This window comes from Ammospiza caudacuta, chromosome 8, assembly GCF_027887145.1.
Source record: "Ammospiza caudacuta isolate bAmmCau1 chromosome 8, bAmmCau1.pri, whole genome shotgun sequence".
NCBI classification, from domain to species: domain Eukaryota; kingdom Metazoa; phylum Chordata; class Aves; order Passeriformes; family Passerellidae; genus Ammospiza; species Ammospiza caudacuta.
In genome coordinates this window covers 34,152,482-34,172,194 of record NC_080600.1, presented here as the reverse complement: position 1 = coordinate 34,172,194, position 19,713 = coordinate 34,152,482, and the positions used below count along the sequence as shown (strand labels likewise).

Below are 19,713 nucleotides of genomic sequence, written 5' to 3'. Positions count from 1 at the left end.
AACCGTGCTATGCCCATGCTAAAGCAAACAGCCAATGAGGCAGAGCAGCCTTGGGTGGCTCAAAGCCCTCTTTGCTCAGTCCAAATCCCAACACCTTGCTGCTGGAAAGGCCATGGGCATCACTTAGGGATGATTTGTCCAGGTCACAGCCTTTCCTTCAGTCTGCCCTATGAGGAGCTGTGGTTACACTTGAGTATGCAAAACACACGGTCACACCCTCCTTAGTAACTCCAGGTCCCTTATATGCCCTTGCCTCCTGCCTGGCACACTTCAAACCCTTCCTGCAGGACCCTGGGAAGCAGCTGGGTTCCCAGGACGGGAAAGATCTGCCCCAGCTGGGCTGAGGCACTGTCCTGCTCCTTGTAGAAGAACAGGGCTGACAGGCCAGGACTGAGCAGCTCATACAGACACTTGGGCTTCACCTGCTACAAAGAAGCTACAATTCCTCATCTTCAGAACTTGCATAAATCATTAAGCTATTATTAAATGCCTGGGGTCCGACAAAAATTGGAATTTCTATTATTTCTATTTTTAGAAATAATAATTGAACTATTATTACTTCTATTCTCTAAGACAGAAAGCTCACAAACTCAGCAGTTGAAGTGGAGCAGCTCAGGAAAACAAAGCAGCCTGACAGCCACACAAAGCCTGTTGGGGTACAGCTCTTGAAATCCTGCCCTGTGCTTGAGCTACAGCACCATACTTGGTCCCTTTTGTCTTCCCAAAATAGCAGCTAGCAGGGCTGGAGAAGAATCAATTCCCAAGTAAATCTCATGCAAATTGGAGCCACACAAAGGAGGCTATTAAACTGCAATGGACATCGGCAGTGCCACTCTCAGACCTGCATGACATGTTTCAAAAGAGGCTGATATTAACTAAAAACAGGTCTCGATTCATTTATGTTTCTTTCCACTGTGCTTTGTTATTTTAATCACTGAAATACTGGCCACTCGTGACCCATTCCATTGTACAGTTTTATTCATAATTAATGCATGCACATAATCTGCATTAAGTTACATAAAAAATAATAATGGAGTCTTACCATCAATATAAAACTACAAATTAGGTTTTGTTTGTAGTTTCAATTTGTCCAATAAAAATATTTAAACATACCTGAAATTAACCAGCACAGATGTTAATCAGATAGAAGGAGGTCTGCAGTACCTTTGCATGCGTAATGCTACATGAAATAATTGAAATTTCACATTTATGCAACACTTCCCATCTCCAAGGGATCCCAGAACTGATTAACAAGTACATCAGAGCAGACATATTTTGCAATATGTTGCCTTCCCGTGACAACTTCCTTCCATGGATTTCAGATCACTTAACAAACAGCAATCAAGCCTTCACACCCTGTGCAGCTGCACAGAAAAGGGGATGGGCTCTGCTGAGGGCACCCAACCCTGAGCATGGGGCAAAGGCAGCAGGTTCACAACTGACTGCCCCAAAACAGCAAAGATTTCTATTGGATAAAGTATTTAATCATATATTTAAGAGAGATTTAATGGATGTAAGCATAGCCTCAAGCACCTTGCTGAATGCGAGTGTGGGGAGAAAAAGTGTGGAAAAATGAGTGGTGCAGAGTGTGAACACCAGTGGCTTGTGAAGGCAGCTCCTGCCTGCCAGCTCTTTGTCATAATTACTTCAGGTTACACGTGAATAATCCCAGTAAATTATTTTAGCTGTGCTTTACATGTAATGAAAATAACTAAATACCCTCAGACCCATCACCATTTTTTTCATAGATCCCCACATCTTTAACAGGTCTTGCAACTCAGCTTTCTTATCCAACTGACAAATTTTCCAGCTGACACTTTCTAGCAGGGACTACATTTTAAATCAAGGATTGCTCTCCAAAGCTGGCTGCACTGGATGTTCTTAGCAGCACTGTGTGTCATGGAGAGACACAGCTGTGTGAAGCAAGGGGAGAATGTCCCACCCAACCACTCTGATAGATTTTTCCCAATTTAAGTTTTTGCTCCACTGAGCTGAACCCACAAAGCACACCAATGTATGGACACAGCTTTGGCAGCTTGCCATGGCAGCCTCTCTTTTAGGCATGAGGAGGAACTGACTAAATGCAATTCACTTTAATGTCCTCAAACTTTCTGTATCTATAATAATGATTTTCTTTAAAAGATCATGGTTTGGGGATCATGATAAAAACAGATATTTAGAGGAAAAGATTTTCATATAAACAGTGTGTTTCAACACCAAAATAACTCAAAGCTTTGTTCAGAAGCCTGAAAATCATATTGATTTGTGGGCAACATAATAGCCATTGGATTTTTGTTTCTGAGGCACTAACTCAACACTGATTTTTCTCCCATCATGTTACAGAGGACACAGACAATTCTGTGCAAGGCTTTAGCTGGAACACACTTTTTTACCCCCTGTGTTAGGAGTAAAGGACCATATTAAGAGGTCTGGGAGATTGCAGCAGACTGAAAAAAATTATCTTTGTCCTTTAAGAAAATGAGAGCAGGGCCTGGGAAGAAATGCCTGATAAAGTCCTTAAATGTCCATCAAGTGCTAAGATGAGAACTGTAAAACCTTCCTCCTTCTAAGTTCTGTACTGACAGCAAACCATGTCATCCATCAAGTGCAAGGATTATTTCAGGCTAAGGTTTTCTTTTTTTTTTTTTTTCATTTTTTCTTAAGAAAGGATGGAAGTCTATGGTTAATTCTTCACCTGCAACCAGACTCAGCTGAACTCAGAAGAGGAACAATTACATTCTGCATTTTTCTGCCTATTATTAAGTGCTGGTTTCCAGTTTTGTTTAAATGCCAGTTATCAGGATTCAATTTACCCCCACCGAGGGGGATGTCTGGTATCATTCTGAGAGTAGTAACTGCAATATATTATGTTAATTGAGCTCTAATAAGCCTCACAGTGCTTTTGCCAAACAAGAATGGAAATGTCATTTTTTAAACAGAGTGCACTAAGCAGCTGCCTATACCTGCACCACCTTATTTCTGAATCTGAGAATATGGGGCAGCAGCACAGATTTCCTGGGCATGACAGAGAACATAAGGAAAACCCAAAAGGTCTAACCATTATTAACACTTCTTCTCTAAAGCCCAGCCCTATTTAGGAAACTAGGAAATCCCACATGAAGAGTTCTTTTCATCAAGAAGGCCTCCCCTGTCAGCAGCCTCCAATGAACTTTAAATAATGAATTTTAAGGCTGTTGTCCCACGTAGCATCAATCTTAAAGACAAGGAGTCTCCAGCAGTGAATTTCTCTTTTGTTTAACTCTCAGCAGAACTGTATTTCATGCAATTAATGTCAGATGCTGCTTGTGCATTTTGATCATTTCATTTACTTACAGCACAAGAAACGACCATGACCACAAATCCAAGGCATCTTTTGCACTCACTAAAATTTGGCAGCAAGCCTGCAGGGTTATGCAGGCTTTAGCAGACTGTCAGGGATAAACGAGGATTATACCAGTTACTCTAATTAATATTTTGTTATTAGAGAGATTAGGGACAATGACCTTTAAAAATGAGCAAGAAGAATTCCCTCTTGTTTTCTAAAAGAGATTAATATATGCAACTGCATGCATTTGTCTCAGCATAGATTTTAAGACATTGTGGCCACCATATAGTTCTCTTTTTGGCATAGCAAAAAACAAATAGGAAAGTTTTAACACTGCTTCAGTTTGAGCCTTTGCACCTGAACAACTCCCCTGCAAAATAAACCCCCAGAACCTTCATGATTTACAGGGTTTCAATAAAGGCAATGAGACCTCGAGAGATCCTCCTCCTCTAGCACAGGCTGCAGCAGTCAGTCCCAAGCAGAGAGCCCTGGGGGAGCTGTCCCATGTGCAGAGGGACCCCCAGCTGCAGGGCACAGCCTCGCAGCACATCTGCCCTGCTGCCCACCCTGCTGCCTCGCCAGCTGGTGAGGCTGAGCTGAGCTGTGCCACAGGGTTCCACACCATCAAACCCTTTCAGTTTTGGATGTTGCATCTGCAGTGATCAGCTGCTGGCATGAGGCCAGTTTCCAGCAGCACAAGTTTTCCAAAAGCTGTCTCCCTCTATTAGGCCTATGTGCAGTTCTAAAAAATGCTCATCCTCTAATGTCCTGTCACCCCCCAAGCCAGCCCTCACCCTGCTTGTCCACAGTGAAACAACACTTTTCCAAGGGTTTTCTTATCACACCACTGGAGAAAGCTTCCAAGAAGCTTCCTGTTCTAAAATAAACTAGGTTACAGCTTTATGGTTCATTCTTAACCATTTAAAAATAATAAAAGTATGTTGTCTGGTCCTTCACTTTTCTCAGAAATCCTTCTGGGGACAATACTTTGAAACAGGTCCATTTATGGTTCACCAACCCCATTGCACATTCAGGCCAAGCAATGAAAGGGGGTTTCCCTTCCACACCTGGAAGGCATTATTTAAAAAGATATAGGTGAAAATCTCACTGGGGTAGCAGAACTTTTAGAGGAATAGAAGCATTTCATCTTTCCCCATGGAGATCCCAAACTAGAAGCTTTACTGGTACAAACTTGCCACCTGTAAAAATTTAAGAGCTTTACTCTAGTAACAGTGAAACCTGGACACATCTGAAATGTGGTAGCTCTAGTCCTGCTTCAGTGTTAGTTTGCCTTTGCTCCCAATCAGAGGGGCAGCTGTGAACCCACAAACATCACAGCATGCTCATGAACTTCGTGCTGAAGGTAAGAACATGTTCAAAAGCTTTGCTGAACTAAGTCTGTAATGATCAGCCCAATCTAAATAAGGAAGCTGCACACCTCAGCAAGGGGGACAATGGTGTTCAGTAGGAAGAAAAATGTACAAGACATCCCCCCAAAATCCTGCCTTGCTCCAGCAAAGCTCATGCAACATCTGAGCAAAGCCAGGATGTTTTCTGCTGAGCTGGAGCTGTATGGTGGCATCTCATTTGCAGGAATACACAGTTCTTCTCTTAATGAATAAATGTTACTGCTTGTTTGTTGTTGTCAAAGTTGTACTCTGGGCACTAGGAATGTTGCCTCTTCTTGTACAGATCATGCTCAATTACTAACACTCTTATCTTGCAGCCAAATATTAAAGATACAAGCTGTCATTAAAATAATTTAATTTATTCTATAGCACACTTATTTAGAAATGACCATTGATTTTTTTAAAACCACAGGGGGAAGTAATTAGATTTAGTAGGTAGCAAAGCTTCTCATTGATGGTGTGGAGTCCAGGTTTTCAACACTCTCTATAAAGAAAGTTGCCGAAAAATAAAAAGAACTTTTCCTTCTCACCAGGCACAAAAATAAATAAAACAAAATCAACATTTCACCAAAGGCATGAAATTAAATACATGTTTGCTGGCACGTGCTCTGAAGGTGTCACCCAGGAGAGCATTTAAACGCACATGCTTGCATTTAATGAGTTTTATAAGTCTTAGGAGTAGGTTTAACTTCGAGCATGTGCATCTGTGTTTTGCTGCACAGGGGAGACGTGGTAAACCAGAGCCTCAGGAGCCAAAGAACCCCGGGGGAATGGGGCTCAGCAGTGAGGAAAGCCAAGCGTGCCTTGCTCCTGGAGAGCTGCTTGGCCTTTTTCATGGCTCATCCCTGGTGTTTCACATCAGTGAGCTTCAACCAGAAGCACTCACTGCAGCCATGTGGTGTTCTGGCTGTGCAAGGAACAGCCCATACCTCCTTGTCTTGCAATAACTCCTACCCCTCTAAATCAAGTTGACTACGATACATAAATCTCCTTTTTTTCATGTCTGTGGACAGGTTAGCAGATGTTTTCAACATCCAGGCTCAAACCGTAAATGATGAGACAAATTTGGACCTCTGGAGCTTCGTGGGAGGCTCAATGTGGGAGCAGATCTGTCTTCACCTGAGCCTGTACTGCTGCCCCAACCCTCATCTGCAGCTGGGGGAGAGGAAGCCTGAACCCGAGGGGGAAGGGGGGGATGCCACAAAGGATAAGCCTCCAACTCCCCTACACCCATTCTTGACTTCTGGGCTGTCTCCTTAGATGTCTGATTAGATAGAGAAAAAAAAAAAAAAAAAACCAAAACAAAAACCCAAAACCACCAAAAAAAAAAAAAACCAACCCAGACCACACCCCAAAAAAAATTTAAAGAACCTAAAAACAAACAAATAAAAAAACCCCACATCAATGACCTCAGTTTCAGCTTTAAAAAAAGTGAAAAATTAATTTTTTTTTTTTTTTTTTTAAGAATGATCCATGTAAGTAAAAAGAGTAAATCCTGAGAGATTATTTAAGGCTTCTGTGTGCAGCTTCCCTTCATGATCCCAGCATATAGTAAAAACTTTACGCTGGCTGATCCCTCTGTCCCAGATGATGTTTGTTACTCAGATGCACAGAACTACTTTTCCCAGAGCAGTTGCACACAGAAGCTCAGACAAAAATCAGGAGCCAGCACAGACCCTGGCATGCAAACACACAGAAAAGCCTGAAGAAGAGCTGGCAGCTGTAAATAGCCTCAGTCAGAGAAGGACAGGACTGGAGGGGCCACAGCAGCAAAGCCAATGCTGGCTGCTCAGAGATGGCAGGGGCACAGAGGGATGAGGCATTCTCCTCCTGCCTCCAGATGGAAACATCTTCATTTTTCATCTTGGTTGTTTTTTCCAAGGAGTTTTGTCCTACTAAAAGTTCTTCAGTCTGGACACAGGCAAGGAAGGCCCTGAATGGGCATCAGGGATGTGGCCTTGCTACCCCCAGCAGGGAACCAGCAGGAGCATCTTTGCAGCTTTTATTGCAGACTGGTAATGGAGGGGGGACATTTTGTGCTCATTAAGTGGCAGAGGGAGTGGGACCACTGCTGCACTCCTTCCATGCACCCAGCACTGGGCAGCTACTGAATGACACAATGCTCCCTCATTAGGGAAAGGGTCAACAAACGCATCTGTCATCCTTCTGTTACTATTTCCAAATGAACTCAATTAAGTAAATTAATTTTTTCAGTGCAAGAAAAATGCCAAGGAACGTTAAATGAGAATAAAAATAAAAGATCGCTCCTCCTTCTCGAACCCAGATCTCAAGATTGTTTGCTTTCAAATGAAAATAATTTTCAAAACATTAACTTACTTGAAGAAAATCACCAAGTGTTTTTCTCTGTGGATGCTTAATTTGAAAAGTCACACCCACACTTCTCCCCACAACCAAGTATGATTAATGCAAAGCAACTTTCCTAAAGACGAATTACTGTCACACTTTTGTAATCTCAATCAATTATGGATACATGAAAAAATACAATGAGCTTACACTTTATCACAAGAGTTTAAAGGAAAGGTTATGTTATGCTTTAGTTATACAAGGATATGGGCCTGTAATTTTCATTGGGACAAAGCCTTCTTTTGAGGGAATCTGGTAGGTAATCTACATATAAAGAAACAATTTCATAATTTAATATTTCATGTTTGTCTCCTGGTGGGGGCTTGAAAGTCATTTAAGAGGCTAATTCATTAACAGTTTTGTCCATGTGCCTATGGACATGCCTAACATAGAGTATTCTAGAATGTGGAGAAAGAAGAAAGTCTTCCCAGTTTTTGTAATCTGCCATTTATTTCAGTCAGAAAAGAAAAAAGCAGACAAACAGTAATAAAGATTTATCATATATCTGCCTTAAATATTATTAATTACATTATTTCCATTTCATTTCTGTTTTATCCTTTTTTCATGTTAATTATTTCATAGCATCATGGAAAACCACCAAACAAACTTGTTTTTTCCATTTTGAAGAAATGACAGTATGAGAAAACTTCAGTGCATGAAAAATGTTCTCTAGGAAAAAAATCTATTTTTTTAATTGATGCATTAAAAAAACACAACAACAGGAGGGGCTGCCTTCTGTTTGCAAACTGGATTTATATCTTGCTAATAAAAACATGGATGCATCTGAAACTTCTTCAAGAAGTTCAGTCAAGAGGAAACAGTTTAGCCAAGAAGCACAAGTACTACATGCCCAGTGACAACACAAGATCCCTTTCTACAGAAGAGTTTCACTGTGCCATGCCCTGTATGAAAACCAGGCTGAAAAGATATTCAGTGCTTCAATAAACTTTTCAAGCTGGTCTGAAGTTGTGTAAGATTTCAACTCAGTACAGAAACTGAGTGACCTCAAGCAGACAAAAAGCCTTGCTGCCACTTCCTAACACACCTTTTTCGCAACCATTTCAAAATTAGTACCATCTCTATTCTGTTGCACATGTTTAAAGTCAATATCCTCATCATCTCTGATACTAATTTCACCTCATGCTTTGTTCCCTTTAACGTCTAACCACTACTCTTCTTGCTGAGAGATAGTTAACCAGAATTATCCTCCATCTGGATGCAATAGAGTCAGCCACAGTAAGACTGAAGATGTTTTTATCTTTGCGTTCAAGGTCTCTCAAAACAGTCACTGAATGAGTTCTTATAGGACTCCTACAATGCACTTAAGGAGCATTATTGGATTGTTTCAGTTTTAGAAAAAGACATGTAAAAAATTCTCCCTTTAGAAGTTGCTTCTAATTTGATACTTAGAGGCTCTGGATTGCCACTGGAGACTCCAGTGAGTTCATACAGATCACCTAAGCTGGTGATTGAAGTACTCGGATCAAATGCATAAAAGTGGGATGTGAGTATTCCCTGCAGGAGATGGAGTTTCAAAGGCACTGCTCAGCATTGTAGAAGTTTATCCAGGTGACATCGTCAAATAAATCAGGAAAAGCAGACAGTGTTTACATGGGCACATCTAAACCATCATGTCTGGGAAATTTTTCCCACTCCTCTGGATGTATACTCTGGCCAAGTCCCAGAGTATACATGGGGGAAAGTGCTAAGTCCCACTGTCTCCTCTCCAGGTCCTATGTTCAATGGAAGAAAATGAAATAATTCAGGAAACCCAGTTATGCTTTATCACATTGGACTTAGCACAGCCTTCTGTGCTTTGGAGCCAATTAAATCATTTGGGACTCCTGATTCATGGAAAGTTTAAAACACTCAGCACCCAGGAAGCTTATAAAGGGTCTTTAATAATCAAACTGTCTTTGCTCTGCCATTTTACAGCCTTATCCCCTAAAAGACACATTATTATTGTTGTTGTTGTTATCTACCTGTGACCCTTATTTAAGGATCAAACTTCTGGTGTCTGGTGAGGGCTGCAGCTCCTTCCTCTTATACACAGAAGCTCACAGGAGCTCTCAGCAAGTGGCTCAGTCCTGTGCCAGCAATAGCAGCCAAGGCAGGCTCTGATTCTCAGGCACTTTAGTTTCTCATGTGGGCAGGGGGTGAGGCGGGTGCCAAAGTGCCTGGTTCATCCAGGAAATGGCCCATAAAAAGCCCCTAACGCTGCCCTTACAAGGTCAGCTTTTTGTCTCACCATTCAATACTTTCCTGGCAATTGATGCCCCCATCCATAGCGTGGCTGGTAATAAGCACAGCATCCTGCCAGCAGCTCTTTATGCTGCCTACCTACAGGCTGATACCATTCCCAAAGCTTCCCTCGATGTAAGCTTAATGGATAAAGCAATCAATGCAAACAAAATCAGATGCTGTCCAACGTTTTTCCTTCAGTAAGTAGAATCTGAATCTTGGGCTTTTGTCTGAGCTGCTCTTGAGTTCCAGGATAACTAAACACAATATGGATATTTACAATTAGCCACAACACTTCTAACATAATTATGACATGGGGGTAATTTCCTCAACTAAGTTTATTGCCTAGTGAAAAGAATCTCGCGGGTGAAAACCAGTGTGGTGCTGTAGTGCTGCAGATCATCAGAGGAACATGGCACAGCCCTTGAAACCATCATTTCAGGTGTCAGATCTCACTTTATGTCAACCCAGTCAAGCACAGATCAAGAATTCAGAGTTCTAGTAAAACTGCTTTTTAGTATCTGTTAAGAAAGAGATTAAGATAAACATCTACATGCACTTGCTTGCTATCACGATTCTCCTTGGCTTTCATTCCACCAGTAAAAAAAAAAAAAAAAAACAAAACAAAAAAAGCCAACAGGGCTGTAAGCCAGGTTTTTGTTGGAAATTCTGGGTTGTTTTGATCTACCTGTTGCAGAGAAGTAGAGTATGTTGCCAGTTATTCATGTTTTAAAGTACTGTCTCCCATGCTGTGTTTCACCAGGAACACATTCTCCACAAAGGAAAAAGGGTGAAAAGATTAGGTGAGCTTGAGAAACTCAAGAATATCAAGTCCTCAAATACCTGTAAGAGTAGCACCAAACACTGTGTGACCAAGGACTGGGGTTTTTTGTATATTTCTGTGTATGCACCCAGGATATAATGGAAATCTGGTACAAATGCATTTCATATTTTTTCACTCAAAAGATTCTCACTCCAGAGTTTTCACCCTACTTTACCCTTCAACACACAACAAGGTTACAATCACCAGAAGACATTGGGAAGTTCAGTTTTTTGTCTCATTCAAAATCATGAACATGTATGAAATCCTGCACTGAGGACAAACCTGGTGATGCCTTGCAGACAGATAGACCCAGTGCTCAGCTCCCCTCTGCTCCCCACTACAGTGCTGCACCTCTGTGTGCTCTTTGGGAAGTTCTGACACCCCTCTATTTCTGTCTTAAAATTTCTGTTTGCTGCCTCTGTTTGGTCTGAAAGTTTTTCAAGGCAGAAACTGCTTATTCCAGAATTGTGCTGCACTCTCACTACCAAAACTGACCAAGACATGTTTGCAGTATTGACATCCATTTCTCTGCAATTTAAAGCTTTTCCTTAGTAAGATTTAGATACTGACTACAAACTACATGCTGAAAAGGACTGAAACACTTAGAAAATCTGCTGGTGCAATGGGAGATTAGCCCAGTGCAGGCATCATGCTCAGCACAAATGTGTGAGCCTAGCAGGGCAACAGAGGAGGCAGGAGCTGTGTTTTGTGAAGAGTGCAAGAGTTATAATCTCACTGATTTATGGGACACTAACTGCCTTGCAAGGTAATAATGATTTTCCACAGAGGTCATCACAAATTCTGTTTGTCAGTCTGCTTTGAGCAAATCCCATTAAGAAATAGGTGACTGCAATGTTTATTAAGAAAACCATGAGCCACATGACAGAGCTATAACATTACAATTTCAGTTCTACTGGATGGCCTGTAAATACAGAGAACTTGATGAAGCAGGTATTCCCAAGAGAGGAATACTAATTAAAATAGAGAGAGATGCACTGATGGACTGGCACATTTGTGTGCTTTGCACTGCTTGAATTACTTCCACATGAGCTCACTTTATACTTTCCTTTCCATACATCAAACTCTGAGCGTAGATTTTACCTCCTTATCTCTGGCCATCAGCACATAACAAAGATTTACAGCATGTTACACAGGGTGAACCTGTGAAAAAGTAGTTACCATGACAACCCAGTATTTCTTTTGTGTATAAACTTGAAGTACTGAAACAAAGGAAGGGCAGAACTCCATACCAACTTCAAGTTGCTTTTTTTTCTATTGCGTTGTTTTAAAACAATCAAAATATTTCAATGCCATAAAGCATACAAATTGAATATGTCCTTTAAAACTTTTTACAAGAAAATGGTCAGTCTTTGCAGAGCACCACTACAGATATGACTTGCCACACTTTCAACACAGTTGTGACAGAAGTATTTCAAGGGATGCCCTGACCATGCACAGCTGTGGAGAAGCACAACAAAGTACAATAGTCACTTCATGCCACCACAGGAATTCAGTATTACAAGTTAATTGTGCAATATTAAGATACATTATGGTCAGATTCCTACACATTCCTCTACTGGATCACAAACAAACCTTGACCCAAGAAAATGAATCACAGACATATTTTGAAAGGTATAAACCCAGGCTGTATTTCACTGAAGTAGCGTTACACCTTTGCCCTGTCATTTATCACAAACTATTTTATCTTCAAGTACTTAGGCTTCACTGCCCCTAACTTTATTATTTCTCAGCAAATTGCATCTTAATTCAGGGCACCCACACATTTGCATTGACATCAGAGAGCTTTGCTGCAGAAGTCATCAGCAGATAGCTTTGGGTCAGGTTGCCTGACAAAACCTCAATCCCCCTCAAGCCTCTACAATTAGCCAAGGCTCCACACAAGGAAAAGGTGAGCAGAACGGGAGCAGAACTGGGGTCCTGTCTGCACCATGGAGCACCGACTCCCTGTTCTCTGTAAGAACTTTTCTGCCTCAGGTGTTCTGGATCTAAACACAGAGAGCTCAACAGAGCCCAACTGATCCAACACAAATAAACAAATGTGCACCAAGGTGGCCTAAACATCTGCTATGACCATTTATCCAGACCTTTTGATACAAAGCACTTCTTAGGAGGGAGAGAAAATATCCAAGAGGAAAAAGTGTATACTTTCAGGGAAAACCAGATAAATGGTACACCTGCATGTAGGGAAACAGTAACATCTTTTTTTCTCTACCTTTTTTCATAAGGGGAAAAAAGTTTTGGGCACAGGATATATCATTCACCTTGGAGTACAGAGACCCAAAATTTATAATTTTGACTGGGGATCTAAAAAGACAGTGTCCTTCAGCAATGTGGTGCTGGCATCTTCACGTCTCCATGAAGCATTGCCATAGAGCCAACTGGCCTAAGCAGCCATCCCAACTGCTTCATACCCTGGGACTGCTTTCTCTTTTCCCTGCTGCACTTGTGTTTTGCACACAGCCACAGCTCTTCCCAATGGCCACTGCTGCCCAGCTCCCACATCTTCACATCCCTGTGGTGGAACACTGCACACTGCACTTGTCCTGAACTCCCTTCCAATTGAAATCACTAAGTCTTTTTTATTATTAGCAGGAGCTGAATTTCCTGTGGTGCTGGTAGTGTGGAAACACAATCTCTGATTCACAATATTAAAAACACATTTCTCAACCAGAATGGAGTAGAAAAAGAGGGAGAAGGGTAGTGGGAACACATGCATCCCATGGAAGACATGTGAGTCTCAGAAAAGCACAGATAAACTCGAGACATTGCCACCTTAGAGAAAAGAACAGTGGGTTTTTCAGTTACAGATCAGATGGATATAGCACATACTTGATTTGCCCTGTAAACTGTGAGGTGAATGATTGTTTTTTTCACCTGGTGGAGCACTCCTGCTGTGTGTTCTACAGCATTTTGTGTATAGATTGAAACCAAAGCTTGGGCATTTTCTTCTCCAGTTATTAAGCGAGTCTAATAGTGTTCCCAGTGAACCCAGCAGTAACAGAGTGTCATTAAGTGGAGGCCCACTGCTGATCTCACTAAGACTGGTATCAGAGCAGTCATTCCTTTTTTACGGCAGAACTCCATTTTAATTTTATTTAGGGAGGCAGCATGATCTCATAGGCAAGGCATCAGGAGATCTGAGCTGTGTTCCCCACCATACCATGTGATCACTGGCAAAACATGCAAGTGCTCTCTGCTTTCCTTGGTTTTTTCAATCATCTGCCATGTGCTGGAAAGTGATCATTATTTACTGTCACAGAGTGCTCAATGAATGATAAACCCTGAAGAAATGCTGAGTGTTACCAATGAAGCGTGTGATTTTTATATGATTAGAACAATATAAATCAGGACTAAACCCACTGTCACTGACGTAATGCAAAGTCAAGCCTCAGGTGATCTGAATGATTATAAAGTTCTTGGGAACAACAACAGACCCAGGAAAGCACAGGTGAGTACTCAGCAAATGAGTGAGGTAATGGCAGAATAGGCTTTGACAGAGAAGACAAAGTGCCATAGAACAAAAAAGTGTGTTCATCATGTTTTGTTCATATTGTGTCAATTTTCCTTTCCTTTTACAACTGCATTCTCTTGCAGATATATTCTACCTCTTTCTGTTCCTGCTAAGCTTTGTCTTATGGCCTCCTCCTTTCCTCCCCTTTCTAAATTCATGCTGTGCATAAAATTGTCTCACTGATGTAAAGTAAGATTTATTCTTTCTGGCCCGGTGCTCTGTTCCATTGTAGGCCACCAGTCCTAAAGCAGGGAGATTTAGCATGTGTTTCATAAAATATTTCAACTCTTGGTTCATGTTTTATTCTTTTCCATTTCTTTCATTTTTCCTTTTTATGGAATTTCATCAACACCACAGGATTGGTACCTGGCATCTAAAACCAGCTGATTCAACAATGTGCTACCCTGTCATGCTTCATGATAGCTCATACAAATGATAATTCTCTTTCAGATTTGTCTCTCATTAGTCTGAATTGTCTAAGAAAGTCAGAAACCAAATAAGCTTGTGGGCTGCACCTTGAATCTAATCTAATCCTCAGAATATAATCATTATATCTATTATTAATAACTAAATTCCCAGCATCCTATCACATTGGTGGTCTGAACACTTAAAAGACCAAAGAAACCAGAAATATTTAAGTATCAGACGTTTACACTTGCACAAATAAACCTCACAACTCTGGCTGAAATGAGTTTTTAAAAAGAAAAAGGTCACCACCTAGAACCAATATTGTTGGTAAGACAGAAAATAAGATCATATAAGGAGCTTCAATGGACCTAGGATCACCCACTCTTCTGGGTACCCACTCTAGTAACCTTCCTCTCCCAGGAGACAAGAAACTGGAAGAGAATATTAAGAATATTAAACAAGATTTGGGCAATCTGACTAGTTAGGATTTTTAAATCCCTGGAGCCATGCTGACTGCTGAAAATATATTGGAAAGTGTTATTATCAGGAGCACAGCTATGATGGAGGGACTCCAATTGAAATTCTTCCATTAAATGCAAGAGGCTTTTTGAAAGCCAAAGTTTTCTGTTAAACTTGATGGCAAGGTAGATATTGCAAAATCCCTAAGTTAGCTCAGTTCCACTCTGTATTGCCCTCTAACATCAGTGGAAACAGTGGAGCTCTGTGGAATCAAAGACAGCTTTTCCTATCTTTTTGGACAGGGAAAGATAATTGAGAGCTATAGAACAAACACATCGTCCATGGGCTATAACCTCCAACAGGATGCTGGGATGTGATCTCTGCAAGAGAACTGCCAGGTTCACAGCAGGTTTCAGCACAAGCTCTACAAGGCAGACCAGCATCAAGCACCTTAATAGACTCAGCTTAGAAAAAAAACCCAAAACAGGCCTCCAACTCCTGTATGGTTATCTCACAAACTGCCAGCCTAAACACAGGAGAGATTGAAATGCCCTCTTAGTGAAAAGAAGTTTGAAATCCTCCTGGTTTTCTAGGTTGGGTAAGCAATTTCATTTGCCCAGATGGAAGAAATGAGCTCCTAGAAAGCTCAGCTTAAATGGCCAGGTAGCAATGGTAACAACAAATATAAACCACTTGAAAATACTGAAATTGATCTGCTTGGTTTTGAAAAAGACTCAAAAGCATTTCCAGCTTGCTACTGCCAAGTCAAGTTTGGCCTGTAACAAAAAATCAAACTCTTAATAAAAGCAGAAAGCACAGGCATATTCCCATAACCAAAAATGATTGAGCTATTACAGCTCAGCAGCTGACTGCCCATCCTCTGAGTTGCAGTAAGTATGTGAGCAGTAAGTATGTGAAGCCCACTTTAGTACTGAAATAAAATACATTTGCTGAAAATGTGTGTGGGGGATATCTGCAGCTGTTTCACAGAGGTATTAACCAACAATCTAAGCACACAAACAGCAGATTAGCATGTTTTAGCTGATAAACTAGAATTTGTGAAGCCACCATTATGTGACTGCTTCCAACCATGCAAATTAACCATTACTCTGTTAGCTGAAAGACTGGGTGCTCCCAGTGACACCAAATTAAAACTGCTGCTGATTCAGAAACCCCAAAGATTGACAGTCATAGATAGACAAAAAGCCTTTGAGACAGCTGCCCTATGGGATATGTAGCATAATCAGACATTTAAGCCAGCAGAATTTCATGGATCATGTCAATCACAGTTCTTTAGGCTTCTTTTAAGCACATATATCTGAAAATTGAAAACAAAAAATGTTTCTGCATGTATTTTTAGAAAGGAATTATCCACTTTGTGGTGTTTCCTAATGCTCCTATATGTAAATCTACATGTTAATCAGTCCCAAGTCACTCTCTGGCATATGATAAATATTTAATTCTTTGCACTGACATTACAGGTTGAACATGTTTATATTCCTACCACATTACTAAAGCCATGAGCAGCGACGAAATGTCTGAAATAATAAATTATATTTGATCATTCTCTGCCATAGCCACTGCACAGATAAATCTGCCAAGGGAAAGGTAAATGTGACAACACAAGAAGGTGACAAAGAACTGGAGAACTTGTTAATTTGGCATTATGTGACAGTGGCAATATGCTGCCTCGTGCCTATGTAGAGAAAGAACTTCTAACAGAGTAAAGAACTTTGCCTTGGCCTCAAAGCATTTAAACTTCTCATCCAGTGTCTATGGAGAAGCATGGACACTGGATGAGACATTAATTTTTCAACACTTTCTGAGAAATAATTAAACTATCAACATTTGCCCAATCATCCCTGGGCATGTGAAGCATAATTACTTTTCCAGTGCATGCATAAAGTCTGGAGCAGGCATATTCTCCAAAGGCAAGACTGAGACTTGGGTTTCTCCTCTAGCAAACATCCAGGAGATCTGACAGCAAAGTTCTGCTTTTCCTAATGTGCAGAGATCCCACCCCAAGGAAAGAAGTATTTGCATAAATGTGGTCCTGTGGGAAGATGCAAATCCCCTCCCTCCCAGCCCTGCCTTGGACTGGCTGAAAAGTCCCAGACCTCAGCTTACTCCCAAGTCTCCCATGCCCAGGGTGTCCCAGGGTCCCAGCACCCCCACTGCTCTGCCACCCACCCTCTGCTACCAGAGCAGCAACTGCCAATTTCTCTCCCAGCTCTCTTCAGTCCAGAGAGCCAGAGCTGAACTAGCAGTGATTTTTCCATCATTTTTAATTTACAGGTTATCCAGGTGCATTTGATCAAGACAGAGAGAAGAAACCAATGATATAGCAGAGCACTTAGGAACACTAATTGCAAATTACTCTTAAATAATACATCATCCCTCTCTTAATTATAGCAACTTGCACTCTCCTCAGAAAAGTGCACATCTGCTAATGTATTTTCCCAATAATATCAATATGAAGTTGCAGAGAAAGGGTAGAGTAGTGGTTGCTTTGTATCTTGACCTGCTTTCAGCCTGAGTTTCCCTGAATGTCCATAAAGCTTCTCTATTTTTTCCTTTCTGACTTAAAAAATTCATTCTAAAGATACCTATCTTGAGCCAAAAACTGCTTCCTAACACTCCTTTCTGGAGGAAAGGGTACACCAGGAACCTTGATTGCTTTAATAACTAACTAAATATTGTATCTCCTATTCATTTCCAGAGGCATTTGAGGCTGGACCACTGTAAATTCTGGAGATTTCATGTTTCTACTTGCTTTAGTGCACCAAAATCCTTGAGGCCATTTTCTCCATTTAATTTGCCATTTGCCTCAGTACTTGTATGAGATATTGAAAGATGCTGAAGCCTTGGCTGCCATTCCAGTTCTACATATGTCCATTGCCACAGTCTCCAAAAGACATCCATGACTCTGATTTCTTTAATGTCTTTTGATCAAATATGAGGATGACCATGACAAATTCCCAGCAGTGGCAAGCCCTCAGCATTTGCACCAACCAGCACCTGGTTCTGGAATTGAAAACCAAACACACAGCACATTAGCTTCTGCACCCAAAGAAAACAGACACCTTTGAAAAAAGGTAAGAAAAACTGTTTTCCTAGCATTGTCCACTGTGTAAGCAGTGGAGCTGCAATATGAGCTCTGCTCTTCTTGATTGAATCCCCTGGATGTTACTGCTTCTTGGCAGCATCACAGTCTAAGTCCTTTAATTTGAATTTCTAAATAATTCAGAATGTTGATTACTAGATCTGTTCATATTATTCTGTTGTCTAATATTTCCATCAAGTTCCAAATAAACCTATAACCTGCTGTTACTATAACCCAGTCATGCTCTGGGATCATCAGGTGGCTGCATTTAGCTGGTCAGCTGGCTCACCACACCACCATTGCCAAACTAATCATCTAAATGAGACACCCTTCCCACTCCAGCCAATTAATCACACATCTGACATGCACAGGCTTGAGATTATTGTTCTGAGCAACCAGTTTTCCTCACCACAGGGAAAACCAAGAATAAATAATAAAAGGGAAAGTAAAATACAACCTCAATCTTAGAGAAAATTGTATGGAACTTAAAAGAGATTTTTCAGCCTGCAGTACACAGGGCATGTATCCTCTTACTGACTAAAAATGTAAGATGGCTTTTTAGGTTCTGAGATGTGCTGGCCTATGAATCTCCCTGCCCTGACATAACCTAGGGCTGAACAAAGGACAATTTCTTTTCTTTTGTTAGAGTTCATCATTCAACTGAAAATCCTTTTCAAATTTTACACGAAAACCAGTATAGTCAAAATATCTGTTTCAAGGTAGAAAAGGTGAGAGGTCTGATGGAGACATTTCTCCTTCTTTTCAGAAGTAATTACAGTCTGCATTGGTTCCCAAATAATCCCTTTAGAAATCATCCCTGAGACCAGTTACCACAAAACATTTCAGCTTCAATGCACAAAGTGTGGTCTCTGCCAAATTTTTCTGACCAGCCCTAACAGAGCTGCAGCCCCAACAAGGCCACTCTTCCCAGGCACCCTTGAATTTTCCTGTCATTGGCAGAGGGAGCCTGTTCTTGTGTTTCCTCAAAGAATTAAAAATAGGAAACAGTCCTAATTGTGACACGTCCCTCATAGATAATTAAACAGAAAACCTGGCAGATTTTCATCAGGCTGCTACCTGCCTATGAATACCAAGTAGCTTTCTTGACAGTCAGCTAATGCACCAAGCCCCCTGCCTGGGCAGGGTGAGTCTCCTGCAAGACTTTAAACAAATGTTTATCATAGATCAGCATTACACTGCTCACAGTCTCATCCAAGAGACGTGACACCCACATCAGTCTGTGATGACTCTTGTAAAAATCCCACCCCCTTCCCAGCAGCACTGTGCTTGCTCCTAGTAGGTTTTCTTTCCAAGCAGTGCCCTGCCCATTTCTGGGTATTTTCACTGGCAATCCCCTACATCCAGCTATTAACAGCCAGCCTATTAACTGGTGCTGCTCTGCTGCATTTGTAGTCGGATTTCCACTTGTTCCAGACAATGATTTTAACACTGACTGTCCTAGCGTGGGGTCTATTAACCCCACAGTATCCAGGCAGGTAAAAATGAACAACTTTCCTCTCCACCCAGCAGCCCTAACAGCTGAAGTGTTAAGAGCGTACTGAGGGCAATGCTCTTTTTAACAGCACTTGGCACAATTAAGCTTTAATTCAGAGCTGTTATTTTACAGCTTCATTTGTTTCTGCCAATTTTATGTTTGAAAGGTAGGGAAAGCATGAAGGAATAACAATTTAAGTGCTCAGCAGATGGAGAACAAGTACTTCTTATTCTCTCCATGAGTGCTGAACACAAGTTTTCCACCTCGCAGGGTTTGCTTGCCAGAAGGAGAGAGTTACACTCAGCAGTTACCAGAGTGTTTGAACCATCACAGACAGGTATGTTTCTTTCCAATGCTGCACAGAGAATGGAGCTGGGAATAAGACAGGTACCTCAGCAGCACCACAAACAGTGGGTTGTCAGAATAGGGAATTGCATCTTCTAGAGATCCAGGCACTTTTCAGCCTGTCTTTTTTTCCCTAACACTATGGATATGATACAGAAAACAGTGTCCCTGACATGCCAAGTTGCCACCAAGTGTGTGGGCTGGTTGTG

At 41.2% G+C, this 19,713-nt stretch overlaps 1 protein-coding gene across 1 annotated transcript in view; it reads right to left on the bottom strand.

Annotated features, from left to right (window-relative positions):
- The window catches only part of KALRN (kalirin RhoGEF kinase), a 466,558-nt gene that overhangs the window by 362,992 nt on the left and 83,853 nt on the right, over positions 1-19,713 (bottom strand). The gene's annotated exons all lie outside the window — the stretch shown is intronic.